The following is a 12,081-nucleotide window of genomic DNA, read 5'->3' on the forward strand; positions in this document are numbered from 1 at the left end:
GGGAAGTTCTTAAATATTTGGTTTTCAAGTATTTCTGTTAAGACAAAGTAGCATTTCTGCCCCTTTTCTTTTTTTTTTTTTTTTCATTTATTTATTTATGGCTGCACTGGGTCTTTATTGCTTTGCACAGGCTTTTTCTAGTTTTGGCAAGTGAGGGGCTACTCTTCCTTGCAGTGTGATGGTTTCCTATTGCGATGGCTTCTCTTGTTGAGGAGTAAAGGCTCTAGGCACATGGGCTTCAGTAGTTGCAGCACTTGGGCTCACTAGTTGTAGCTGGAGGACTCTAGAACACAGACTTAGTAGTTGTAGCTCATGGGTTCCATTGCTCTGAGGCATGTGGATTCTTCCCAGTCCAGGGATTGAACTCATGTCCCCTGCATTGGCAGGCAGATTCTTAATCACTGAACCATCAGGGAAGTCTCTAGCCCCTTTTCTGTTTGCTCATTTCTGTTACCCTCTAACCTTGTGAGAGTGTTAGTCGCTCAGTAGTGTCTGACTGTTTGTGACCCCATGGATTGTAGCCTGCCAGGCTCCTTTGTCCATGAAATTCTCCAGGCAAGAATACTGGAGTGGATAGCCACTATTGAAGCCTGTTCAATCCCCGACCCAGGGATTGAACTCAGGTCTTCTGCATTGATTCTTTACTGTCTGAGCCACCAGAAAGCCCACCCTCTAACCTTTTAAGAACCTAGTTACAGGAATGAGCTGTCTGAGCAATTGAAACTAACTCCTGACTTATGCTCTAACCTGTTGAGTCTTTTCCTAGATAAAAGAAGATTAAAGAATTAAGCAGTTTAAAAATGACTAAGCTCTTTACCCCCAAAAGCCCCCTTAGCAATCCTGCAGGCAGATCCTGCAGGCAAGATGACATCTGAAGACAGAGTCAACTAGTCTGTACACAATGGAGAATGATAGAGAACCCAACGGCCTGCCTAGACGATTCACTGAGATTCTTCCCCACATTTTTCCTTTTAAAAACTGTCATGTGGGTGTTTGGCAGAAACCAATACAATTCTGGAAAGCGGATTAATCCTTCAGTTAAAAATAAATTTAAAATTAAAAAAAAACAACTGTCATGGCTAAGCAGAATCTTTGGAGTTGGTCTCTGGACGAGTCCACCTTCTCCCCAGATCAGTCACTTTTCCTTTCTCCTGACTCTCTGTGCTGCTTGTTCATGCTAAGTCGCTTCAGTCGACTCTTTGCGACTCCATGGACTGTAGCCTGCACCAGGCTCCTCTGTCCATGGGATTCTCCAGGCAAGAATACTGGAGTGGCTTGACATTTCCTCCTCCAGGGGATCTTCCTGACTTGTCTCTTGCTTTGGAAGGTGCGTTCTTTACCACTAGCGCCACCTGGGAAGCTTGCCTCTCTAATAATTGGCTTCTGATCAGAGAGCAGCCAAACCTGGGCTCAATAACAAGACAACCAATCTTTTGTTGAGTAGCCCCTCTGCCCCTAGAGATGAAAGACAGGTGCCATAGAAACTTGGAGACAGTCCTTGGCACTCTATAAGAGCCCATTCTCTCCTGCATTCCAAGACTTAGCACCAGACTCTTGAATCAATAAGAGCCTGTGTGACTGCCAAGGATATACTAAAGCCATTTAATGCCTAACTCTGCCTCCTAAAGACCCAGCCGGCAGGGTACAGTCAAAATCACAGGGCGATATTATTAAGTCATTACGGAAAATATATCTAAGGATAAGGTGCACCAAAAGCTGGGTCCTTTTGGGGCTTCCCTGGTGGTCCAGTGGTTGAGACGTGTTCAGTCGCTGTTGTCCAGGGGATATGGGTTCAATCCCTGGTCCAGGAAGATTCCACGTGCTGTGGGGCAGCTGAGCCTGTGAGCCACAGCTACAGAAACCCACTCACCATAGAGCTCATGCTTTGCAACGAGAAGCCACTGCAGTGGGAAGCCTGAACACAGCAAATAGAGAATAGCCCCTGCTCTCAGCAACCAGAGAAAGCCCACACGCAGCAACAAAAACCTAGTGCAGCCAAAAATAAATAAATAAAAATTAAAAGAAAAAAGTTGGGATTTTCCCTCCTTAGGGTCTTGGGAGCAACTCAGAAACATACATATTCTGTACAGGAAAGTACTTTCACCTATCCTGGTTACACAGCTGGGTGCAAGAGCAAGATCCCCATTTTGGCAGAGATATCCTTGGCACATGAATAAAAGTATGTTTGAACTAGCATTTAAAAACCATAAATAGGGACTTCCCTGGGGGGTCCAGTGGCTGAGACTCCGCACTCTCAATGCAGGGGGCCCAGGTTCGATCCCTGGTGGGGAACTAGAGCCCACATGCCATAACTAAGACTTGATGCAGCCAAATAAATAAGTGAATATTTAAAAAAAATAAACAAATTCATTATTTTAGTAATATCTTCCACTTATAGTGAAATTATAGTTGAATTTATCTTTAAGGTTTTGAATACTGTTTGTATGTGTATATATATATATGTATATATTTAATCGTGCATTTCAAAAATTTCTGTTGATCTTCCAAAGCAAAGTCCTTGCACCAACAATTGGTTGGAGACCACGTCTGCCTCCTTCTGGCCACGCCCTTTCCTCCGTTAGCATCTAGGGGGTGAGGGACAGGCCGCCACGCCTCTTGTCACCACCAGGGGTCGTGCTTTGCCGTGGGACAGCTGCTCAGGTGCCTGGGGCAGGCAGGGACAGGGTGGAGGGCGTTGAGGGCTTTGGCCTTGTGTACACAATCAGATGGCTCTGGCCCAAGGCCCAGCTTTCATCTCCGCTCTCGTCTCAGCTTTTCCGTTGGTAAAGGTGGGGAGTGTGATCTCAGGGCTCGCCACACCCATCAAGGAAGGATGTGTGGCCAGAGACACATCCGTGAGTGGCAGCTCCAGGTTTCTCCTGAGGGGGAGATTGAAGGCCAGGTCGGTTTTCCATACTCCTTCCGGCTCATCAGTCATGGGCGGAAAGAACAAGGAAGCAATGCCAACAGGAGATGCCTGGCTCTCCAGATAGGAGCCTAAGTAGGGCCTTTCTATATCTGGCCAAGGAGGGGGTGCAGGTGGGGCTGGGGAATGAGAGGGGTGGAGTGTAGGGAAAGTGGGGGAAGTAGATGCCCAGCCTCCACTTATTAAGGTAAATAGACCCAGTAGGTAAGGACCCAGTAGGGTGATGGCAGGGTCAAAGGTACCCAGAGAAGAGCTGTTGGTAACCATTTGCATTTAAAGAAGCAGATACACAGAGAATGGAGAAGGAAATGGCAACCCACTCCAGTATTCTTGCCTGGAGAATCCCACGGACAGAGGAGCCTGGCAGGCTGTAGTCTGTAGAGTCACAGAGACTCGGACACGACTGAGTGACTCTGCACCCACGTAAACAGGGAAACTGTGCTGAGCCTAGGCCTGTGGTTGGTGTCCCGTGACAGGAAAGGAGCAAGCCATGGGCCTTGCAGGGAAGAGATGGAGGCTGTTTGCAGGGAGGGGCGGGGCTTTGAGCAGGCAGTGAAGAGTGAGTAACATTTGAATGTGCAGCTACAGCAAATGTTTTTGAGAGCCTGGTATGTGCCAAGCTGTGGGCCAGGCACTTGGGATTCGGTAATGAACCGGACAGACACAGTTGCTACTCGTGTAGAGCTCTTATAGTTGAGTGGGAGTTCACAGTCTAGCCCTGAAATGTACCCACAGATTTAACTACAGTGGAAGCCCCAAGAATGTGTGTGTGGGACGCATTACCCTGGTCTGGGACCCTTGCTGAGAGTCACAGAATCTGTGGCCTGAAGGAAGAGGGAGGCAAGGGGCGGGAGTCGTTCCTGCAGAAAAAAGGCAAGTGCACAGCCCCCAGGTAAGGAGCCTGTTTGAGACTAGAAAGGGATGAACCAAGCCAGGTACCATTATACGTGTTGGCAGCCACCCTGTGTGTGAAAGTGCATCTTAGGCGCTCACTCGTGTCCGACTCTTTGCGACCCCATGGATTGTAGCCCGCCAGGCTCCTCTGTCCATGGAATTCTCTAGGCAAGAGTACTGGAGTGGGTAGACATTCCCTTCTCCAGAGGATCTTCCTGACCCAGGGATGGAACCCAGGTTTCCTGCATTGCAGGTGGATTCTTTACCATCTGACCCACCAGGGAAGCCTCCTTGCCCACACCTCATCCAGGCTTCCTGCTACTGGGACCCCTGCTGGGTTCTCCCACAGGCAGAATCTGGGCAGTGGGTTAATGCATCAAGTTTAAGGACAGCTAAAGGAGCTCTGGCGATCTGCATGTTAAGGAGTTGAGGAGGGAGAAGGCTGAAGTCTGCGGGGAGGGACAGGGTGATTACAACATCTGTGAAGGTTGCCAGTTGCAGAGACGATAAGAGTGGATTGGGGGGAGGGATGGTAACATTTCTTGAAGTAGAACATACATATAAGAAAGTCCTTTTTTCTTTCTTTAAATATTTATTTATTTATTTGGCTGTGCTGCATCTTAGATGTGGCATGTGGGATCTAGTTCCCTGACCAGGGGTCAGACTTGGGCCCCCTGCATTGGGAATGCAGAGTCTTAGCCACTGGACCACCAGGGAGGTCCCTCTTCCTTTCTTTCTTTTTTAAACTGCATTTAAGAATGTCCTCTCTTCTCCCCATACCCCATCCTGCACTGTGCAGCACATGGGATCTTAGTTCCCTGACCAGGGATGGAACCCATGCCCGCTGCAGTGGAAGCTCAGAGTCTTAATCACTGGACAGTCAGGGAGGTCCCTAGATTGCCCTCCCTCTTTGCCACATTCCCTAAGGACAGTAAAGATCTAAATTTCTTCCAAATGAAATTTCCTTTAGTCAACAGGGTGCAGCTGGGGCCACCTGGGGCCCAGTCATGGTGGAACCACAGACAGAAGGTGAGCGAAAGTGCATCCATGGGGAAAAATGGAAAGGCTGGGGCTGGAGAGGTAGGTAGGACTGATCTTACAAGGTAACAGAAAGCCTTTGTCTCCATTCAAGGGGTCAGAGGGTGGGGGAGGGTCGCGCAAGGGTTCTAGGCAGAGCTGGGTCATGACGGAATCTGTTGTGAGTTAGTGATCCAGAACAGGGAAGTGCAGGGTGGGTGGTACAGAGACCTGGCTTTACCCTGGACGCCAGAGAAAGCCAACCTCAGCTTTCAGCCGCAATCCTAACTACTGCTGAATCTGTAGAAAGCTAGTGCTCTGCTCTCTAGAAAAATACCAACTGAACACTGGAGTTTTGTATCTACCTTCAGGGAGATGGAGGGAGGGCTCGTCACAAAGCTCTGAAGCTGCAGCAATAAATGAAGGTGTGTCAGGGAGGGATAGGGGCCAGAGACTGCTCTTAGGAGGCTGGTCTGTGTGTCCTCAGTCAGCCTCCATCACATGTCACAGCTGCCACCAGAGTAAGCTGAGTCAGCAAGCCTGAGAGGGTGGCAGCCAGGAGTGGGGTGAGGGGGTAGGGGAGGGCTTCTGCCAGCTTGTGCTAAGCCAGCCTCCACATTGCCCTCCTCTCATCAGTCCAGGAAGACTCCTTCTCTCCCTCCTGCCAACCACCTTCCTTCAAGATTGCCCCCGACCAACTTTAAACCAACTGCAGACAGTTTACTTGGCCTAACACCTCTTCCTACTTGCTTCTTGGGCTTCTAACTAGACCACCCGCTCAGGTAAAAATATCCTTAGGAATCCTTAAGACTCATTCTCCCTTACCCCTCAGAGGTCCTGCTTCCCTCCCCACTTCGCCCTCCCCATCTGCTGCCACCCACGTGGTCCTAACTCATGGTCAGAAAGTTCTTTCCCTCTTTCTAACCCACCCTCTTCCACTTGCCCTGATGGATTCCTGTTCTCCCGGGAGAAGAAACCTTGTCTTATCACTATGCTTTTGATTTCTCCTACCTGTCCCCCTACTTCCCTGGCTTAAGGGACCTTGGCTGTCCTGCAGTGCCCCTCAGAACCTCCTCTTGGCCTCGCCCCCAATTCCCAGGGCCTTCCCTTCCCCTAGGCTGTCCTTCTCCCGGTGCTTCCTCATAGCTGAAATCCAGGTCATCCCTCCCTCCTTCGCTTCATTCTTTTTATTTTTTGACCTGTATTGACTGATTTTTTTTTTTTTAATTATTTTTGGCTGGGTTTGTGTTGCTGCACGCTGGCTTTCTCTAATTGTGGCAAGCAGAGGCTACTCTCTAAGGGCTTCTCCTTGCAGTGGCTTCTCTTGTTGAGGAGCATGGGCTCTAAAGCACACAGGCTTTAGTAGTTGCGGTTCCTGGGCTCCAGAGCACAGGCTCAGTAGTTGTGGCACATGGGCTTAGTTGCTCTGAGGCATGTGGAATCTTCTTGGACCAGGGATCAAACCTGTATCCCCTGCATTGACTGGTGGACTCTACTTCTGAGCCACCAGGAAAGTCCATTAGTTTTAAAAATTAGAAAGTTGCTTAATGCTTGTCATATAAAAGGCCCAAGAAAAATACATAGAAATATAGAGTTATGATAGAAATATAAACCTATGACACTATTTTCTACCTTGCCTCCTATTCTCATGAGATACCTGGATGCAGCCCTCCCAGTTTGGGACTTCTTGGTATTCCTGTGGTGATCCCACTGATGTTCCGTCTGTAAATCAGAGTTCTTCACTGAAAAGAAGAGAAACCAGCCCTAGCTAATTTAGACTGGAAAATAATTTATTAAAAATATTCTGTAGCTGGTTACATTACCAGGAGGACCAGAGAACGAGCCAGGAACAATGTCCCAAAGGCCATGACCAAGCTGATCCCGGTCCTGGTTCCACTGGGGTCTCAGCCTCTCTGGCCTCTGGAAACAGGATATAGCGATCACCCCCTCCCTAGGGTAGATGGCCCTGGGGTGCCAGCTTTGGTTACAAAGCCCAGTGTGGGGGCACCTGGCTGGCAGAATGCCGGCACCCCAGCAGCTAAGGAGGCCAGGGAAAGCCTCATCTGGCTTCTGGGATTGGAGGCAAGAATTTACAACATGGAGGCAGCCCCCAAAAGCAGGAAGTGCTCCACAGCCAGTGGGAATGGCAGACCTTCAGCCTTTAGGGGTCCACAGTTCTCAGCATCTCCTGCTCCGTAGCCTACACCCTCCCACCTCTGAAACTTCTGATCACAGCCCACTGACCTGTCCTCCATCAGGTCCTCAGAAACCACCCCCTCCTGCTCACAATGCTTCACACACACTGGGGACCCCAGCCAACCTTGGCCACCCTCCCTGTCTGCGGGCAACACCACCATGGACCGCAGCACGACCTCCTTAGGAAGAGGTGATACTTACTGCACGTGTGCTGTGTGTTTCATGTAACTCCCTCAGTTAGTCACTCTGTCTTGTCCAACTCTTTATGACCCCATGGACTTGCAAGAAGCCTGCCAAGCAAGAATACTGGGGTGGGTTGCCAGTCCCTTCTCTAGGGGATCTTCCCGACCAGGGATTGAACCCGTTTCTCTTACATTGCTGGCAGGTTCTTTACCACTGAGCCACCAGGGAAGCCCAATATGTGTTTCATGTGCTTCATCTTATTCAGCAGAAGTGCCTACACCACAAGGAATGCCCTGTTCTCATCCCCATTGACACAGAGGACAACTGTAGCCTAGTGAGATGGAACGTCTCCTGGGGTCTGTCCTATCACTGGGAGGGACCTCTGGAGGGCGGGCTCTGTGTCATGTTTCTTCTTTGCTGGTGACCCCCGTGTTCCCAATGAGCTAAAGGCTGTCTGTGATTCTACAGATGTCCTAGGAGTTGCATCTTCTCAGAATGAGAAGCGTTTCTTTGCAGCAGTGTTTCTCAAACTTGAACGATTGTAAGCATCATCTAGGATGTTTATTTAAAATAATATAGATTCCCACTTCCCTCCTGGAACATCTGATTCTTAAGATCTCAGGGAAGGTCTGGGAACCTAAGACTTTAATAAGCCTTCCAGTGATTCTTGTGATCATACAAATGGGGGGAACAGTGCTCTCCAGAGCTGTTTGTTTTCTTAGGGTGGGTTTAGCTTATGTTGTGCCTGAGGATGTTGGCCTCTTATTATTGGAGATCAGCAGCTGAGATCTGGAATATGCAGAGAATCACTGGGAGCTGTGGGAGGACCATAAAATTGACACTCAGATGCTGCCAGACAGTGGGGCACTGGAACCTTTAAAATGTGAGTTTCCAGCAATTCCATTTCTAGGAATTCATCCCAAAGGAATAGCTATAGCTATGTGCACAAGATAGTGCTGTGCCAAAGATGGAGAAAGAGGCTGTCCAAATCTGCCTGTGCCATCAGCAGGAAGCTGGTGCTACAGGCCTGGCTGCAGTGACACAAGGCCATGAGACACCCTCTGTCCATCCCCTGCTCCCTGATCTGCCAAGCCAGTGCCCCCACCCAGAAGGCATGGATTCCATCCTCCTTCCCTCACCCAGGCCCTGACATTTGCCTATGCAAAACCCTGAACAGGAGAGGAGGTGGCTGAGGCCAGGGCTGTCTGGACTTGGGAAGACCACTCAGTTTTGGGTTTGCATCAGGATAGTGTCTAGAGAATCCTATTGAATCTGACAGGAGGTCCCTTTGGGGTGGGGGGGGACGTTGCCCCCTGCCTGATGGTCCAAATGTAGAACAAAGGTCAGCTGGGGAGGGGAGGTCGGGAGGAAACCCCTATCCCAGACTGCAAGCCTGGATTCTTTCTTGATTTTCTTTTTAGTTTTTCCTACAACATCAAATGGGCACCTCTCAAACCACCCCAATGACTTTCCACAACTTCTTTTTTATTGAAGTGTAGTTGATTTACAATGTCGTTAGTTTCATATATATATATAGTATATATATACTGTATATATATATACATATACACATATACATGTATATATTTATATAACTAAATCACTCTGCTATACATATATATGTATATATACATATATGTACATACACATATACACATATACATACATATATAAAAATACATATATGTATACATATATACATGTAAATATGTCTGTATATATATATACATATTCTATTTTTTGGATCCTTTTCCATGACAGTTTGTTACAAGATATTGAATATAACTCCCTATGCTATGCAGTAAATCCTTGTTGTTTATCTATTTTATATATAGTAGTGTATATCTGTTACTTCCCTACTCCCGATTTATCCCTCCCTCCTTCTTTAGGGTTTCCCAGGTGGCTCAGCAGTGAAGAATCTGCCTGTCAAGCAGGAGATGCAGATTAAATTCCTAGGTCAGGAAGTTCCCCTGAAGAAGGAAATGGCAACCCACTCCAGTATTCTTGCTGGGAAATCCCATAGACAGAGGAGCCTGGTGGGCTACAGTCCATGGGGTCGCAGAGTCAGAAGCGACTAAGCATGCATACTCCTTCCCCTTTGATAACCATAAGTCTGTTTTCTATGTTGGTGCATCTGTTTCTGTTTGGTAAATAAGTTTATTTGTACTATTTTTTATATCTTTATTTATTAATTTTTTTTGTTTTTGTTTTTTGGCCACACCACGGCTTACAGGATCTGTTCCCTAACCAGGGATTGAACCCAGGCCACAGCAGTGAAAGCCAGGAATCCTAACCTCCAGGGCACAAGGGAATTCTCAATTTGTACTATATTTTAGTTTCCATATATAAGCGATATCACACGATATGTATCTTTTACTATCTGACTTACTTCATTTAGTATAATAATCTCTGGGTCCATCCCTGTTGCTATAAATGGCATTATTTCACCCTTTTCTTTCTTTATTTAGCTGTGGGGGGTCTTAATTGCAGCATGTGGGATATTAGTTCCCTGACTAGGGATCGAACCTGGGTCCTCTGCATTGGGAGCACGGAATCTTAGCCCCTGGACCACCTGGGACCTTCCCTATTTCACCCTTTCCTATTGCTGAGTTCATAGCTTTTTAAGTGTCCTTTTGCTTGCAGGTCCCAAGAATTATCTAGTCTTCCTGTCTATTGTCTGTGGCCAGCTCCAACCCTGGGCCCTCTCCCCAGTGTGCCCAGCCTCCACAGATGCAAGTACATGGCCTTCATTGTTCCTTTGAGCCAACAGCTAGGACGTCACCAAAATAAAAAGCACAGGAAAGTTACAGTGCCCTAGAAAGTTCCTCACCTGTGTCCCCTCATTTCCTGTCTAAACAGAGCCCAACACAAGGCCTGGCCTGGCCTTTTCTTTTTTGCCTCAAAACGTCTTGGAAGTTAGAGTTCCAAAGTTCACTCAGGTAACAGAGCACCAGGGCTTCCCAGGTGGCTCAGAGGCAAAGTATCCCCCTGCCAGTGTAGGAGACGTGGGTTCGATCCCTGGGTCAAGAAGATCCCTTGGAGAAGGGAATGGCAACCTACTCCAGTATTCTTGCCTGGGAAGTCCCATGGACAGAGGAGCCTGGCGGGCTACAAAAGAGTCAGACCTAACTTAACAACTAAACAACAGAGCACTAGGATGTTATGGGTGTCTAAAGGAAACATGTGACTACTGACGTTTCTAATTCTATTACAGGAAAGGAGGATCAAGGAGGTACAGGATCCTCAGTGGCTAGTGCATAGGCTCTGGCGTATGCAAGGCTTCCATTGAATCCCACCTCCAACACTTACCAACTGTATGACCTTGGGAAGGTCACTTCATTTCTGAGTCTCAGTGCTCTGGACTGAATTGTGTCTCCCTCCAAATTCATGTGTCAAAGGCTTAACCCCACATGTGATTGTATTTGGAGACTGGGCCCTTAGGGAGGTAATTAAGGGCAAATGAGAAAATTTTTTTAAAAAAGGGTAAATGAGATCATAAGAATGGGGCCCTGGTTCAATAGGGCTGGTGTCCTTACTAGAAGAAATCACAGATTTCTCTGTAGGGACTCCCCTGGTGGTCCAGTGGTTAGGACTTTGCCTTCCAATGCAGGGGGTGCAGGTTTGATCCCTGGTTGGGGAGCTAAGATCCCACATGCCTTGCCACCAAAAAACAAAACTTAAAACAGAAACCATATAGTCAAAGCTATGATTTTTCCTGTAGTCATGTACAGATGTGAGAGTTGGTCCATAAAGAAGGCTGAGGGCCTAAGAATTGATGCTTTCTAACTGTGGTGCTGGAGAAAACTCTTGTGAGTTCCTTGGACTGCAGGGAAATCAAAACCAGTCAATCCTAAAGGAAATCAGTCCTGAATATTCATTGGAAGGACTGAGACTGAGACTGAAGCTCCAATACTTTGGCCACTGGATGCAAAGAGCCGACTCATTGGAAAAGACCCTGATTCTGGGAAAGATTGAAGATAAAAGAAGGGGGTAGTAAGGATGAGATGGTTACATAGCATCACTGATGCAATGGACATGAATCTGAGCAAACTCTGGGACATAGTGGAGAACAGAGGAGCCTGGTGTGCTACCGTCTACAAGGTTGCAAAGAGTCGGACATGACTTAGTGACTGAACAATGATAAAACAGAAACAATACTGTAACATATCAATAACGATTTTTAAAATGTTCCACATTAAAAAAAAGAAACCTCTCTCTCCAGAATTCTCTCTCTCCCTGAATGCCCAGAAGAAAGGCCATGTGAGGACACAGCAAGAAGCTGACTGTCTGCAAGCCAGCAAGAGAGCTCTAGCCAGAAATCAACCCTGACGCCACCTTGACCTTGGTCTTCTAGCCTCCGAAACAGTGAGGGAATAAACTTCTGTTGTTTAAATCACCCAGCCTGGGGTACTCTCTGATGGCAGCCTGAGCTGACTAATATACTCATTTTCTTCATTGGCAAAGCAGGGATACAATTAGGAACCACATCACGAGGCTATTGTGAGAATCCAGTGAGGAAATGTGTGTGTAATGCCTACCTGTTCAGCTTGCCTGCAGCACCTTCAGCACCTGGAATGGTGCCTGGTATATAGTGGACGTTCAATAACTACCTATTGAATGAATAACTACATCCATCAAGAAAGGAATCGGAGACTTCCCTGGCCATCAGTGGTTGAGAATTTGCCTGCCAATGTAGGGGACACAGTTTCAATCCCTGTTTCGGGAAGATCCCACATGCCATGGAGCAACTCAGCCAGTCGGCCACAACTACTGAGCCCACGCTCTAGAGCCCGAGCTCTGCAACAAGAGTAGCCCCCGATCCCCGAAACTAGAGAAAAGCACGCACAGCACAGAAGACCCAGTGA

Source organism: Cervus elaphus, chromosome 11, assembly GCF_910594005.1.
Source record: "Cervus elaphus chromosome 11, mCerEla1.1, whole genome shotgun sequence".
Lineage (NCBI taxonomy): Eukaryota > Metazoa > Chordata > Mammalia > Artiodactyla > Cervidae > Cervus > Cervus elaphus.